This window comes from Canis lupus, chromosome 3, assembly GCF_011100685.1.
Source record: "Canis lupus familiaris isolate Mischka breed German Shepherd chromosome 3, alternate assembly UU_Cfam_GSD_1.0, whole genome shotgun sequence".
In the NCBI taxonomy this organism is placed as follows: Eukaryota; Metazoa; Chordata; class Mammalia; order Carnivora; family Canidae; genus Canis; species Canis lupus.
This window is the reverse complement of record NC_049224.1, coordinates 19,747,911-19,762,007: the sequence shown is the minus strand read 5'-3', so window position 1 is coordinate 19,762,007 and position 14,097 is coordinate 19,747,911.

The window sequence follows — 14,097 nt, the reverse complement described above, 5'->3', positions numbered from 1 at the left end:
TACATTGTAGGTACTCAAAAAAATATTTGTGGAAGGAATAAAGGCAGGAGGAAGGAAAGAAACCAGTGACCTCATAGGAAAATGATTCTAATATCAGTGGCTTTTTAAAAATGAATTTCCTCAAATATAGAAGGAACATGTGAGAAGAGTCTGGGTTTAAATTCGTAGGGGTCTTGTTACTGACAGACTGAACATTAAAGTATCTAAATGTTGGCTCCTTGATATTTGATAATATCTGGCTGAGTCGATGTGACTGATATTTCGCTCTTTCACAAATATTTTATTTTATTCATCCAGCTCCAAAATCGATATTTGACCTAATGTGGACATGTGTGGGAAGGAATGTTATTATGTGGGCTGGCGGATGAAAGCTAGAAAGTGCAGAGTTATGTTATCCAGTATTTTTAAAGGGCACTTTTTTTTCCCCATGCAATATCCCAGGAATGTTGGGTTTTTTTTTAGTCCTGGGGGAGGAGTGATGTCTCTGGCTAATTACTGTGTCTTTTTAGAACTTTCTTGGCAAATTTCCCTCTCCCTTAGCATCTGTCCCATAAGATGTTGCACTTAAGAGATTGAAGAGGTAAATACCACAGTTCCTTCTTCTTTGAATAATAGAATGTAGAACTATTAGGTATGACAACCAGTAGTATGTTCAGAAGTAAGGTCACAGGGTTTGGGGTGGTGGGCAGTCTGGCCTTCGAACAGCAAAAAGCCAGGTCTTGTCTAGTAGTAGTGACTAAAGCTGTATCCCCATCTCACTAACTCGAAAAATGAACTGAAATGCTATGTTCAAGCCCATATTATATTTTACATTACTGAAAATCACGATGACAGTTTTCAAGCTCAGTTTATCATGCATGTATGTATACATATCTATATATGTATATACTTAGATATATACAATTAAGTGTATACATATATATGTATGTATTTTGTGAAAATCTGTTTTTTTCTGATTTCAAAATGGAAAATTGTAGTATTGGTTTCTATAGCAAAGTAGGGTGAGAGTGAGTGGGCAGTTTGTCTTCTGGATAGATAATAATAGCTTCTTAAAATAATAGTTCCTTCAATATGCTGAATGGTACTTAGTTAATTAAATCTCAATATCCCCACCCCCATAGTTCTGAATGTGTAGTCTGTGGCTCCCAGAGAGTCTCTTTGACTTTCAGGTAGACTGAAAATTCAAAACTAATTCATAATAATAGTAAGATATTATTGCCTTTTTTCATAGTCAACACTATGAAATATTTGCATTGATGCAACAGTGGGAAAACTGCTAAAATGTTAGCAGAAAGGCAATGGCACCAAGTTGATTTGTAGATACAATATATAGATAATTCCACATACTTGCAAGAAAAATCAGTATCTCTTTTGTAGTGCTCTTGATGAAGCAGCTTAAGTTATTAATTTTATTGCGTCTCCACCCTTGAGTACATATGTTGATAATGTTTTGTGGGACAAAATGGGTTACACATAAACCATTTTTGCTTACATCTTCAAGTATCATGATTGTCTTGAGGAAACAATACCCATGCTGTGAGTTGCAAGTTAATGGAACACCACTGTTATTTGAAAGGATGACTGAAAAACACAATCATATTTATATGCAGATTTTTGGCAGATATTTTCTAAGAAATATTGACTCAAGAACAGCATTTATTGTCAATGGTAAAATTTGAGATTTCAAGTGAAAATTAGAATTTTGGAAAATTTGCATTCATTACCATGCATTTGAAAGCTTCTCAAAACAGACTTTTCTCACGTCATCAGCAGTGATAATAATGGGTATTAAGCAGTTCTTTAAACATTGCAGCTTCTTGGTTTTTTCTGTAGTATCTTCCTCAAGGCCAGGTTACTTAAATACCCTGGAAGATCACTTAGAGTGACAGAAACTTTGCTGCCATATAGCTCTTCTAATCCTTTCCTTTGAAATATGGTATTGCCCATAAAAAGATGACATAATTTTTTTGATATTGTATAATGAAGAGTGTTAATATTTGAAAATATGTGTAACTCATTGGATCAAGATTTTCAAAATGTGTCATGTTACAAAATTAATTATGGTTAAAGAGATCCATTCAAATTGCAACATGGATCAATTAATTTTAATAAGACAGTGGGATAAGTTAATTTATATAGCTTAAGGTTCCATGTTGCAACCAACCATTAAGAAATTACTGCTTATTGGGGATCCCTGGGTGGCTCAGCGGTTTATCACCTGCCTTTGGCCCAGGGTGTGATCCTGGAGTCCCAGGATCGAGTCCCACATTGGGCTCCCTGCATGGAGCCTGCTTCTCCCTCTGCCTGTGTCTCTGCCTCTCTCTCTCTCTCTCTCTCTGTCTCTCATGAATAAATAAATAAAATCTTTTTTAAAAAACTACTGCTTGTTGAGTTTGGGTATAGAATCAAAGAATATTCTCAACTATCTAAAAATATTGCAGAAACATACCTCCCAATTCCAACTACCTATTTGTAGTTAGACATACCTGCATGAGGTTACTTTTATTCATTATCCTTCAACCAAAAGAACATATCACAAGAGAATGTATACAGAGTAAGATTTGAAACTCCACTTGTTTTTTTTACAAAGCCAGACAAATTTGTTCTCCCTGGCAGGTATTAGGCAGGATTATGTTCCTCTTTCTCTGCCCATAAGATTTGATTGACCTACCTAGTGGACATATCAGCATTACTATTATATAAGCCATTATGTTTATTAGGCAACACCCTTTAATCCTTGGCTGTTTGCCTTTTCTTATAAAAACAGCATCCTGCTGATTTTTCAAAAACATATTTCAGTTATTTGTCAATATGGCAGTGATAATTACTGCCAGGTCAATTACATACATTCCTCTACTATTATCTAAGTTTTATGGTTTATGAAACTGAAGTTCTTTCAAATGAACGTAACTATAGAAGATCAATGTTGGAAAGATCCATTGGGGTATAGGCTAACTTAGCTCATTATGTCCCTTACAAGTGGTCACCTTGATTATTCTTGATTATCGCCAGCAACGGGGAGCTATCTCTCCATTCTATTTTTGTATATAAATGGGATTGTACTTTCTGTGCTGTTTTGTGATTGACTTTTTTCTCTCAGAATGATATCTATGAGATTCATTGATGTTGTGGTTATCAGTAATTCATTTGTTTTTAGTGCTGAATTGTGTTTCATTGTATAAATGTGTTTCTCCATTTTTCTGTTCTACATTTGAGTCAGTTTCTAGTTTTGGCTGAGTTTTTCTACTGGTATTTTTATTGATATATGTTCCCATTTTTCTCAGATAAAATTCCTAAGAGTAGAATTGCTGGACCAAAGACTAGATATTTGTTTAATTTTATGAGAATCTGTCAGATGATTTTCCAAAGTGGTTGTACAGTTTTACCTACATACCAGCAGTGTATAGTGCCAGTTTCCTCACCTCCACACGAGTGCTTGACATGGTCAGTCCTATTAATTTTAATCACTCTAAGATGTTTGTAATTGTGATTTTCATTTGCATCTCCTTGATGATGCGTTTTCATGTGTATATTGGTCATTTGTGTATCAGTCTTTGTGAAATGTTTGTTCATCTTTTGCCTACAAGGTAAACTTGGGTTATTTGTCTTTTAATTATTGAGTAGTTAACTAATTACTCAAATATAAATAATTACTCAAAATAATCATTGTAGAGAGCTCTTTGTGTATTCTGGATACAAACCTTTTGTCAGATATATATTTTTTGTGAATATTTTCTTTTGGCTTGTGGTTGCTTATTCAATTTCTTAAAGATTTTAATTAGCAGATGTTTTTAATTTTGATGAAGTCAAATTTATAAATTTGTCTTTTATGGTGGTTGTTTTTTATGTCCTTTCTAAGAAATCCTTTCTTAAACTCAAGTTACACAGATACTCTCCGATGTTTTCTTTTAAAAGCTCTATAATTTTAGCTTTTTCATTTAAATCTATGAGCCATTTCAAAATAACTTTATATATGGTATGAGGTAGAAGTTGAGGTTCATTTTTTTTCCCATGTGATATCAAATTCTAGCATCATTTATTAAAAAGATTTTCCCTTCCCCTATTGGATTGCTTTGGTAACTTCATTGAAAAATCTTTATAAAAGTGTGTTTACTTTCTGTTTCATCAATTTATTTGTACATCCTTCTGCCAATACTAAACCATTTTATTTAGCTTTATAGTAGGTATTAGAATCAATTGATGTAAATCCTCCAGTTTCATTCTTCATTTTTAAGTTGTTTTGGCTATTTGTAGACATTTGTATTTTTATATAGATATCAAAATCAAATTCGTGTAAATTTATATAAAAAGCCTTCTGAGGTTAATGATTGAAATAGGATTAAATTTGTAATTTAATTTTGGGAAAATTTCACATTCAAATATTGGATTTTCTATTCCATTGATATGTTAGATCTTGTTTATGCCTTCTTTAATTTATCTTAGCAACATTTTATAGTTTTCAGGATATAGATTTTGTACATCTATGGTGAAATTAAATTCAAAGTATTTTATGCTATTGCAAATGTTTTGTTATTAATTTCCCAATTGTCTGCTGCTACTCTGTAGAAATGTAATTGACTATAATATAATATATTAATGTAATATATTAACCTTTTATTTTGAAATTTGGTAAATTCACTCATTAGTTCCAGTACTTTTTTCCTGTTGATTATTTAGCATTATCTATGTAAATTCATGTCATCTGTAAATAATGATTGTCTTACTTCTTCCTTTCTTGTTTTCATTCCCCTGCTCCCTCACCCCAACCACTTCATGTTATTACAGGGTAAGTTCTTTAGTCTGGAAGTTGTGAGAGTGGAAATTTTGCCTTCTTCTAGATCTTTAGGGGAAAACTCTGTGTTTCACCATTAAATATGATGTCAGTTCTAACTTACCCATAGATACTCTTTATCACATTGAGCCATTATTTTTTAGCACAAATTAATTTTGATCCTAATTTTTTCTTGTTCTTAAAATTGGCCCTAAATATCTCTTGGAAAAATTAACCTAATGCTCAAACAAGTTTTTGACACTGAAAATTTTAAAAGAATAGTCTATAAGATTGGAACAAAGCTTGTTTCTGGAGAAAGGTCATAAAGGACTAAGGGACAGGGAAGAAGACTTAAGTTTCATTATATATCCTTTTATATATTTTGAAAATATTGTTACATTCATTTATTTTTTAAACTTACATATTCATATGATATGTATTCACATTTCCATTTAAATGGTAACTACATACGAGCTATGAAGATAATTTTAATTAATTACTTAATTTTTAAAAAGATTTGTTTATTTATTTGAAAGAGAATATGCTTGCACACAGTCCAGTGGGGAAGGGCAGAGGGTGAGGGGAGAGAGAGAATCTCTAGCAGACCTTCCGCTGAGCGCTGAGCCCTATGGAGCTTGATCCCAACAACCATGACACCATGACCTGAGCCAAAATCAAGAGTGGGGTGCCCAACTAAATGAGCTGCCCACATGCCCCCACTCTAAAAATAATTTTAAAAACTAGGTGTCAACAAATTAGAAAATATTTTGGCCTCATCTTGTAAGATTTAATATTTATGTTATGGCCTAGGTATGTGACTTCCACACATGCTTGAACTTTTATATTGAAGTGTCATAAAAGCAAAAAAATGGAAAAAAAAAAAAAACCAAATCTCCAAGTAACCATTAGTGGAAGAATAAATACAAATATCATTTAGTCACATAATTGAATATTATACAGCAGGAAGTATGAATTTGGTCTACAACTACACACAATAGCATAGAAAAATGTGTTAAGAACATAATCTTAAGTGAAAAACAAGTCTCCAAAGATGGTGGACACTGTGAGTCTGTCTGTGAAATCTAAAGTTGAGTAAAAGTGAACCGTCTAGTGCTCAGGCAAACGTACATGTGTAATAAAGCTAGGGGATGAATAAGACACAATCCAGGAGCAGGTGATTTCTGAAGAGAGGAGATACTGGGTCAAGGGAGAAGGATGAGCATCTCGACAGATGTAAACATTGCTAAAATTTTATTTCTTGGCTTGAAGAGAGAGTCCATAGGTTTCATTATATAATATATAAATACATGTGCAATAAATAACATAAAATTTAGAAGGGCCATGCATAAATGATGATAGTGCTTTATGAACTATTAGGCTTAATCTAATGCTATGTACTTCAGGTCCAAAAACAAATAAGCAAACAAAGAAAAACAAGGTTACCATAATTGGGGTAAGTATATTGTTTTCTGAAATGGAGGCTGTGAAGGGAAAAGTCTCATTCTGATTTTTTAAAAATCTTTTATACTGTGTTATAATAGAGGTTAAATATTTTTTAAAAGCAAAAGAAGGAACATAAGAACTTAACCCTCTCCTTTACCAACTGGCTCAAAAATACTTTAAAACATGGAGTGGTTCTCAAGAAGAATATGTGTATCTGTAAGTGTATATGTACACATATATGCACAGATATCATTTGGCTGGGGTTTTTTTGCTCCCTTTTATATAAAAAATGTTGATGTAAGGCTGAAGTTTCCATACGACACAAAGCTGGATGAGATAGCTCACATGTTGGGTGACAGGCAAACACCCTCAAGAATCCTGAGCTTAGTGCTTTTAACAGCTAAAAGGAATAGGATCAGGCTTATAAAATGTTGTGAACTGTTGGATTAGGGCTATGTGGGAGTCCCACACTGGACTATAACTAAGAGTTAGAATTAATTATGTCGGTTCAATATGCTATCAAGTTTATATGTTTTATTTCTGAACCTTACTTTTTAGGTCAACTGGTAACTGTTAAAATATTTAAAATAAACTTTTTGTAGCACTGGAGTGGATTGTATTAAAATAGAGATCTTTTTAAGAACAATAGTTTCCTTGTCTTTAAAAATACTGAGCCTGCAAGAGTATCTACAGTAAACATCTAGTATTTTGGAGCATATCTGTGCTCTCTGAACAAAAAGAAAACCTGTAAGAAAGGCAAAGAGCAGAATGTTTCAGTAGTGCTTTACATTGAATGACTAAAACATTGGAAAGAGACAAGGGAGAAACTAGGGCACTGATAGAGATCACAGTTCAAATTTGCCTTCCATGCAGTGGTGGGATAATCAATCTGCTAGAATAATGGCCCAGGTGAGAAAGAGCCACGCTGTCTCTCCTGACAGTTTCCTGCAGGGTTTGTCATGTTGCAGGCCATATAATCTATGCCTGAGCTTATATAAAACTTTGAACTTTGTTTTCCTGAATGGATCAAAGCACTGAAATCCTGACAGAGATAAAAATAATGTAGTTCTAAGTTCATCTTGTATATTAGCCACCATTAAAAGAAAGCTTTAGAACCCAGGAATGCTTCTTTCCCCTGAGCAATTTGATGCTGTCTTTGGAGATTGTGAATGTGATTTAAATACCACAGCGTATGCAGAAGAGTCATCTAACTATATCCGAGAGACATAGAGAAAAATTTATGACCTTAATGGAGACCTATGAAATGATTTAATGGGCCTCCTTTACTGAAAAATTTGGTTGAATTTAACAACTAATCTCACCAATAATTTATTAATTATTTTTAAAAGTAATAGTTACCATATTAGTTGGGTTTTTGGATCTCTGGTTCAGATGTTTAATTATAAATTTACTGTTTCTCAGGGGGAAAAAATGCAATCTAAACAAGGCAAATTCATGTTTAATGGCACACCTACCGGAGTTTAGAGGGTAGCGATTTACAGAAAGCATTTGTACTTCTTTTAAAAAATTTATTTTTCACATATTCTATCAATTAATAACATCAAGAAAATAGTATAAGTAAAATAGCACTAGTGGAAATACATTATTTCTAGAAATCTTGCATATCAAAACCAAAAAGTGTTCTTGTAGTGAAAAGAACATCAACTATAAGAGATGTGGTAATATATATTTTCCCTTTCCAAATGGTAGAATTTTCATTGATTCAAACTCTTATAGCAGTATGAATTTGAGGTAGCAAAACATTTATGGTGGCATTTAAGATTCATATTAACAATATCTACAAAAATTGTCCTCCATATGCTTTATGCTCCTTTTATATATTGCATGCCTAATTATATGGTGATTTATAATAGTGCAATTCTTTAAAGTGATTTTTCAGCCCAGCTAGCCTCTCATTTGTAGACTCCCTCTCCCTCCTATATCAGTGGCTCCTGCACAAAACACCATTTCTCATTAAAGGTTCCCATTCCCTTTGGCAGTCAGGATAAAATCTCTAATCAAGCTCGAGGAAAGAGCCACAGTTCAAAGATGTCATTGGGTCCCCAGGCTGGTCTTGTGTGACTTGCTACAGGTTCTCAGGCTTAACATTCAGTGTGTGAAGAGACCATCAGGGTCGAATACTCCAATCAGCAGTCAAATAAAGCACATTAAATGAGCAAAAAAAAGGAGAGTGAGAGTTTTACAAAGAGGACAAAAAACTTCAATACTTGTTTCAGACTCTTAACATTTTAGCATCTGCTCCCCGTGAACTTTCTGATGAGCCCATCAGGGTGTGCTGACCTCAGAATCCCATCGCTTTTAGAAGCACCCGGTTTTTACACCCAGTGACCTCTTCTTTTCACAAGGTTTTGTTCTTCATCATTCTCCCACCTTCTTTTTCCTCCTTTGGCTATCTTTTTCCTGTAAGTAGTACAAAGTTTATGCATGTATACGTGGGGTAAAGTGATCTTAATTGACATATTCCTATAAGATTAATGTTTTCAGAGACTCTCTTTCTGAAAATTCATGCCATTTTTGAGACTGTAAAAAGACAAACTCTCTCCTAAGACCTCAGGAGAACAATATAAAACAGGCTTTTATTTTGATTTGGGACAACATTCAACAAAGATGTATATTGCAGATGTCAAATCCAATATTTTGCTCCTGATAAGTATGCAGGACTCCCAGGAGCCTGTCTTGTAGGAGGAAAGAATAACAGGCTTAGGTCCCATGATGCAAATGTGAGAAAAGAATTTTGTCCATAATTTTAGCTTAACATTTGGGGAAGGAAGTTTCAATTTAATCTTAGAAAGTGAATTCTGTCGCTGTCTTTTTACAAAACAGCAGTACCATTATGAATTACATTTGACTTCGTAATGTCCACAGTGAAGCTTCTTGTTCTTGATAGGCCCAGATTAAAACAAAAGAAATAGTTTGTGTATTAGCGCATTTGAATTTTACACTCCTGAATGACAGTGGATAGCCTTTGACAGATAAGGTATGCCCACAACTCATGGGTGTAGGACTCATTCTAATATTCACTATCAACACATACTTTGTCAGAGCAGTCTTGATGACATAAATTGGCCAGATTACACATTTCTCAAAAGGTAAACTCTTAAGGCTATCTTTGTCCGCATTTCTTAAAAAAAAAAAAAAAAAAAAAAAAATTCTAAAATTTAGCTTCAGTAAATGGCCCAGAATTATTCATCGCAGAATGCCATCAGGAAGCATTTGACCCTTGCCGGCATGGTTTCTGATTGAAAATCTTCAGTGAAGGTATTCCTTTGTAAAGCAGCAGTCCATCTATTACCCATAGTATTTGGATGAGTCAAATGGCTTGTTTACGACATGTTTAATGTTTTGTGAATCCTGCCTCCTGATTCACTTCAAGTACTTTATAATTATATTCCTTGAAAACAGATGCTTTTAATATTCAGCTTGAGTGTTTTATAAGCTATACAAATATTTTGTTTGTGGTATTTTCTGGTGCTCACAGCCAAAATATGCTAGTCAACTTTTCAGAAGATCATTTTATTATGCAGGAACCTGGGGCAAGGCAGCTTCTGAAGATTTTCCCCCCAAATGGGATCTGTCAACTTCATAATATGTTCTACTGCAAAGGACCAGTTCCTAGCATTTTAATTCTTTGAATAAATTATAAAAATATTTTGTCAGATCCTGACCACCAATTTCATAAAGTGATAATGTGGCTCTTGTCCTTGTGGCTCTTGTCCTGGTTCCCCTTTCCTTCCGCTGTTGGGCTGAAGAGTTTTTCTCAAGCCATCTAAAGAAGAAGGCCCAATTAAAACCACTCATTCTTGCACCACTAAAACCCCACACAATGATTTGAAAAAATACCCCTAATTTGAAGCTGTTAATACAACTGTAATTTTATTTCTTGAACATTGCCTGTTGTAGGGTACTGCCAATCTATGAAAACAAACCAATAATAGCACCATTTGAGAACCACCCAGGGTCAATTGTCCTCTTTTCTTTTTTCTAAATAACCTATTAAAAGACCCCTAGCAGCTGTAACAATAACTAAAGAACTAGCAGTGCCAATTATGCCTGGGTAGTAGTAGTGGTAGCGCAGCACCAGTCCCAGAAATACTCCAAACCAATAGTCTAGCAATTTTCCATGCCCAGGGTACTCAATCTGAGAAATAGGTTGGCTGTTTTGGAGGAAAAAGTGTGAAGGTTTTAAATCTGATTTTTCAGGATGTGAAACTTTAAAGACCACTTATATATAATGGCATAAGCCTTATAGTTTTGCCCTGAAATTGAACTAAAGGTGAGTTGTTCAAAGTTTCAAAACATATTGATACAACAGGCATACATTTAGATCCTTTGTGAATTCCCATGGTTTATAGCTATTGCAGATTTGAAAACGAGAATGTTGCTAGTTTTGAAATAATGGAACAACTATTTTTCCCCTCCCTTCTTGATCAGCGGTTCTGTCTGCTGATATAATTGTTTAGATTGCTTAGGTGTTAGGTTTCATTCTTTTAAGTGTATAGTCTGTACTGTTTTCCTCTAGTCCTTCATGTGAATAGCGAGTCTGTGTTATAAATTTCTTGAAGAAAGAAGCAATTAATGTCATTTGTTGCTTGGATACCTTTTAATATTTGATATATTACAAGGCATATAGTAGGTACTAAATTAGTTAATTAAATAAAAAATTCCATATTTATAAGGTTTTGCATATTAATGGCTCTTCACATGATCTTACAATTTAGCTATTCTTGATACACATTTTAATCTACTGTCTGTCTTTTTAGTACCTTATCACAGAAAAACGTATTGTCTGGAATGGTTGGGCTACGCATTATGCTGTCTAATCAAGTATTCTGACTAATAAATATTTATTCTGAATATTATTCATGGATTAATAATTTTCAAGAGATTTTTTTTGCTATGACATGTATTTTAATGCTAAACGTAAATTAAACAAAGTTAAATGTTAATGATTTAAGAGATACCTCCTGGGTCTAGGTCAACTAAACTAGTAAAAACAAGAAATATCTGGTGGTGGAGACTTGTGGTTTGTCGAATGACACCTGAGTAAGCTTTTGATCAGGTGAATTGATTAAAAAAGCTATTAAGTTATATAGAAAACATCCAAAGGAAATGTCACATTTGTGTTTATAGATGAATTTATTTTGAAAAAGATTCTTAAGGTCAAGAATATCAAATTGATAATCATTGTTAATAATGAAGTAAGCAAGTAGCCAAAATGTAGGAGTTGGCCCATTCTATTGTGTACAGTAAATCTTCTTTGTGTATTTTTTTTTTTTTAGTCTCTTTTCATATCTCCCTCTCTTGCTCAACACATCATTCACCTACAGTCTCGGCTTCATGCTTGAGAAGGTGAGGTGTAGGTACGTGTTCTCTAGTAACTTAGTTTCCTGGCACAGACAGTAGTCTCCTTATTCTCAAGCCAGGAAGGAGCCTCCGTGTATTCAGACATTCCCCTTGAGCCTGACTGCCCTGTAAAACAGTGTATCCTCTGGGAAAGGAGGTGCTTGGATCCCTTACACATTCTGTCTCCCATCCACATTCAGATAGTCTTGAGTCTCCTGACTGACAAGCAAGAATCAAACTGACTCAAGAAGTTGTCCAACAGGGCTACAAATTATCTTCAATATCTCTTCCTGACCATCCACCTTACTCCTGTGGGAACCCTTTATGAATTAAATTATCTCAGGAATTACTATCTCTGAAAGTGGAAATAACAGGAGGGGTATTACAATGCAGACACACGCAGATATTATCTATAACATTGGCAGGCTAAGTCAAGGTTTTCTTTCTTTAAAGCATAGAGGGGGATGGATGTGTAATCTCATTCTGTCAAAAATGCTGAAGATTTTCATATATCACTGAGTTTCAAAATAAATTACGTGCATAGTAGTGCTACATTAAACCAACATCCAGCACTGAAATGTTTCTTCACCGAGTTGCGATGCTTTTTTATCTCTTGAAATAAGAAACACATTTAACTTGGTTTCTATGATCATCCTGAAAATAATACTCTCTTGTTTTGGCATAAAGTAGAAACATGCATTTTTAATCAAGAAGTATGCTTTTCATTGAGAGAGGGGAGAGTCGGCACCTCGTGCTGACTTTAAAGCGGTTTTGTAGAGCTGTGGAGGGCGGACATGGCCCGCTTCATCCACAGCTCTGCATACTCACCGCTGACATCAGGGCTGGCTGGCTGGCTTCAGACGGAGTATTATGGAGTGAGGTTTCACTCATTTCTGTCAAGCCTCTTCTCCCACCTCAGGATGAAAAAGAGAAATGGCATTTCTTTTAAGCTTGGATGCCATGTTCAAACTTACCCCACACGCTTTATTTTTGACTTTTACCTCCTGCACTGCTAATGGGAAACTGCCAATAGTGTTGACTCTCTCTCCTACCCCATCAAATTTTCTTTTTTAGCTAAATATGTACAGAAAATTTTGTTGAAACGCGCCAACTCCCAGCTCGGTATTCCCTGATACTACACAAAGTGAGTTGCAATAAATATAGCATTGAAAATCTGAAATTACTGAATGCACCCATTTCTGCAGTTAAATACCATGAAAGACATAAGGGAATTTACAGTATGCTTTAAAGGAGGGAAAAACACCTCCTTCCAGTCTAATAAAATTTGGTAGCTCGGGGTCACTTCCTAATAGGTGCTATTTCCTCTATTTTAATAAAGGTATTTTAACACCTGAATTCTATGCCAGATATCATTGTCATTTTTTCCACTGACTGGCTCAACCAAATGCTGGTGGGGGCCAGACACTCTTCAAACACTGCTGCTGAATGCCAAACACAACTAACATGCATATGGAAGCAGCCAGGGAAAGCAGCACCCCCCTAATTATAGCCAAGGGCTAGCAGTCCAGAGAGCTCACAGGAACTTCTGGGGTGGATGGGGGTCAGGAAGCTCCTCGACCACGGATCCCTGAATTGGCAGCTATCCTTTCCCACCCCATCAACACACAGTCATTTTTTGCCTGCCAAATCCTTGTCCAACCCCAATTCAAATCTATTTATACTCTCCTTTCCTATTTCTGGGCTCAGATGTTAGCCCATACGGTGTGTTGACCGGCACTAAATGTTACTGTGAGAGACCAGCGTTTGCCAGCTTCCTTAGTTGCTGACAGCAGGGAGACAAAAGTTCTGAATATCCGGAAAGACCTTAATCTTCCTAGCATAATCCTGGCCTCAATGTGGTGGTCGTGAGGTTCAACTTAAAAGCACTAAGTCTCCTGAAATTGAAGAATTTAGCAGGTTAAGAGTTGGTGCCAGCTGCACTTCTTTGGCACCAATGATGGGTCCCCACAGTGGTTCTCAAACTTTAGTGTGTGTGAGAATCACCTGGGGAATGGGTCAGGGCTGCAGGTTTGGGGCCCATCTGCAGAGATTCTCATTCAGTATTCAGTCAGAGAGGGTCTGGCCCAGGATTCTGTTTTCAGTAAACACTGCAGGTGATTGTGATGCAGTTGTTCTGAGGTCCCCACTTTAAGGAGCAATTCTAGGTCTATATTGCTCTCCCCCAAAGCACCAGCCATGTGTCAAGAGTAAGGGGATTAGCAACCTGATTTAAACACTTTAGTGTTGGAGTGCTGCTTTAATTCAGATTTATTTAAAGCTTTGGAACACTGAACTTTGTTGTAGAAGCTTTATTTAAAATTCTGAGGTAGAATAACCTTCTTTTCTGAGTTCAATTTTAACAAGGAATGCTATTTGAAGACTGTGGTCCTCGGTTTGTGAGGTCTGAGCATAAAAAGAAAATAAAACCCTACAAGTTGGACCTTCTTATGTAAAACTAGACCTCATTCTTTTTAAGAGGTGTGACCTCGGATCATTAAAATTTTTCTGAAGAGAAGAAA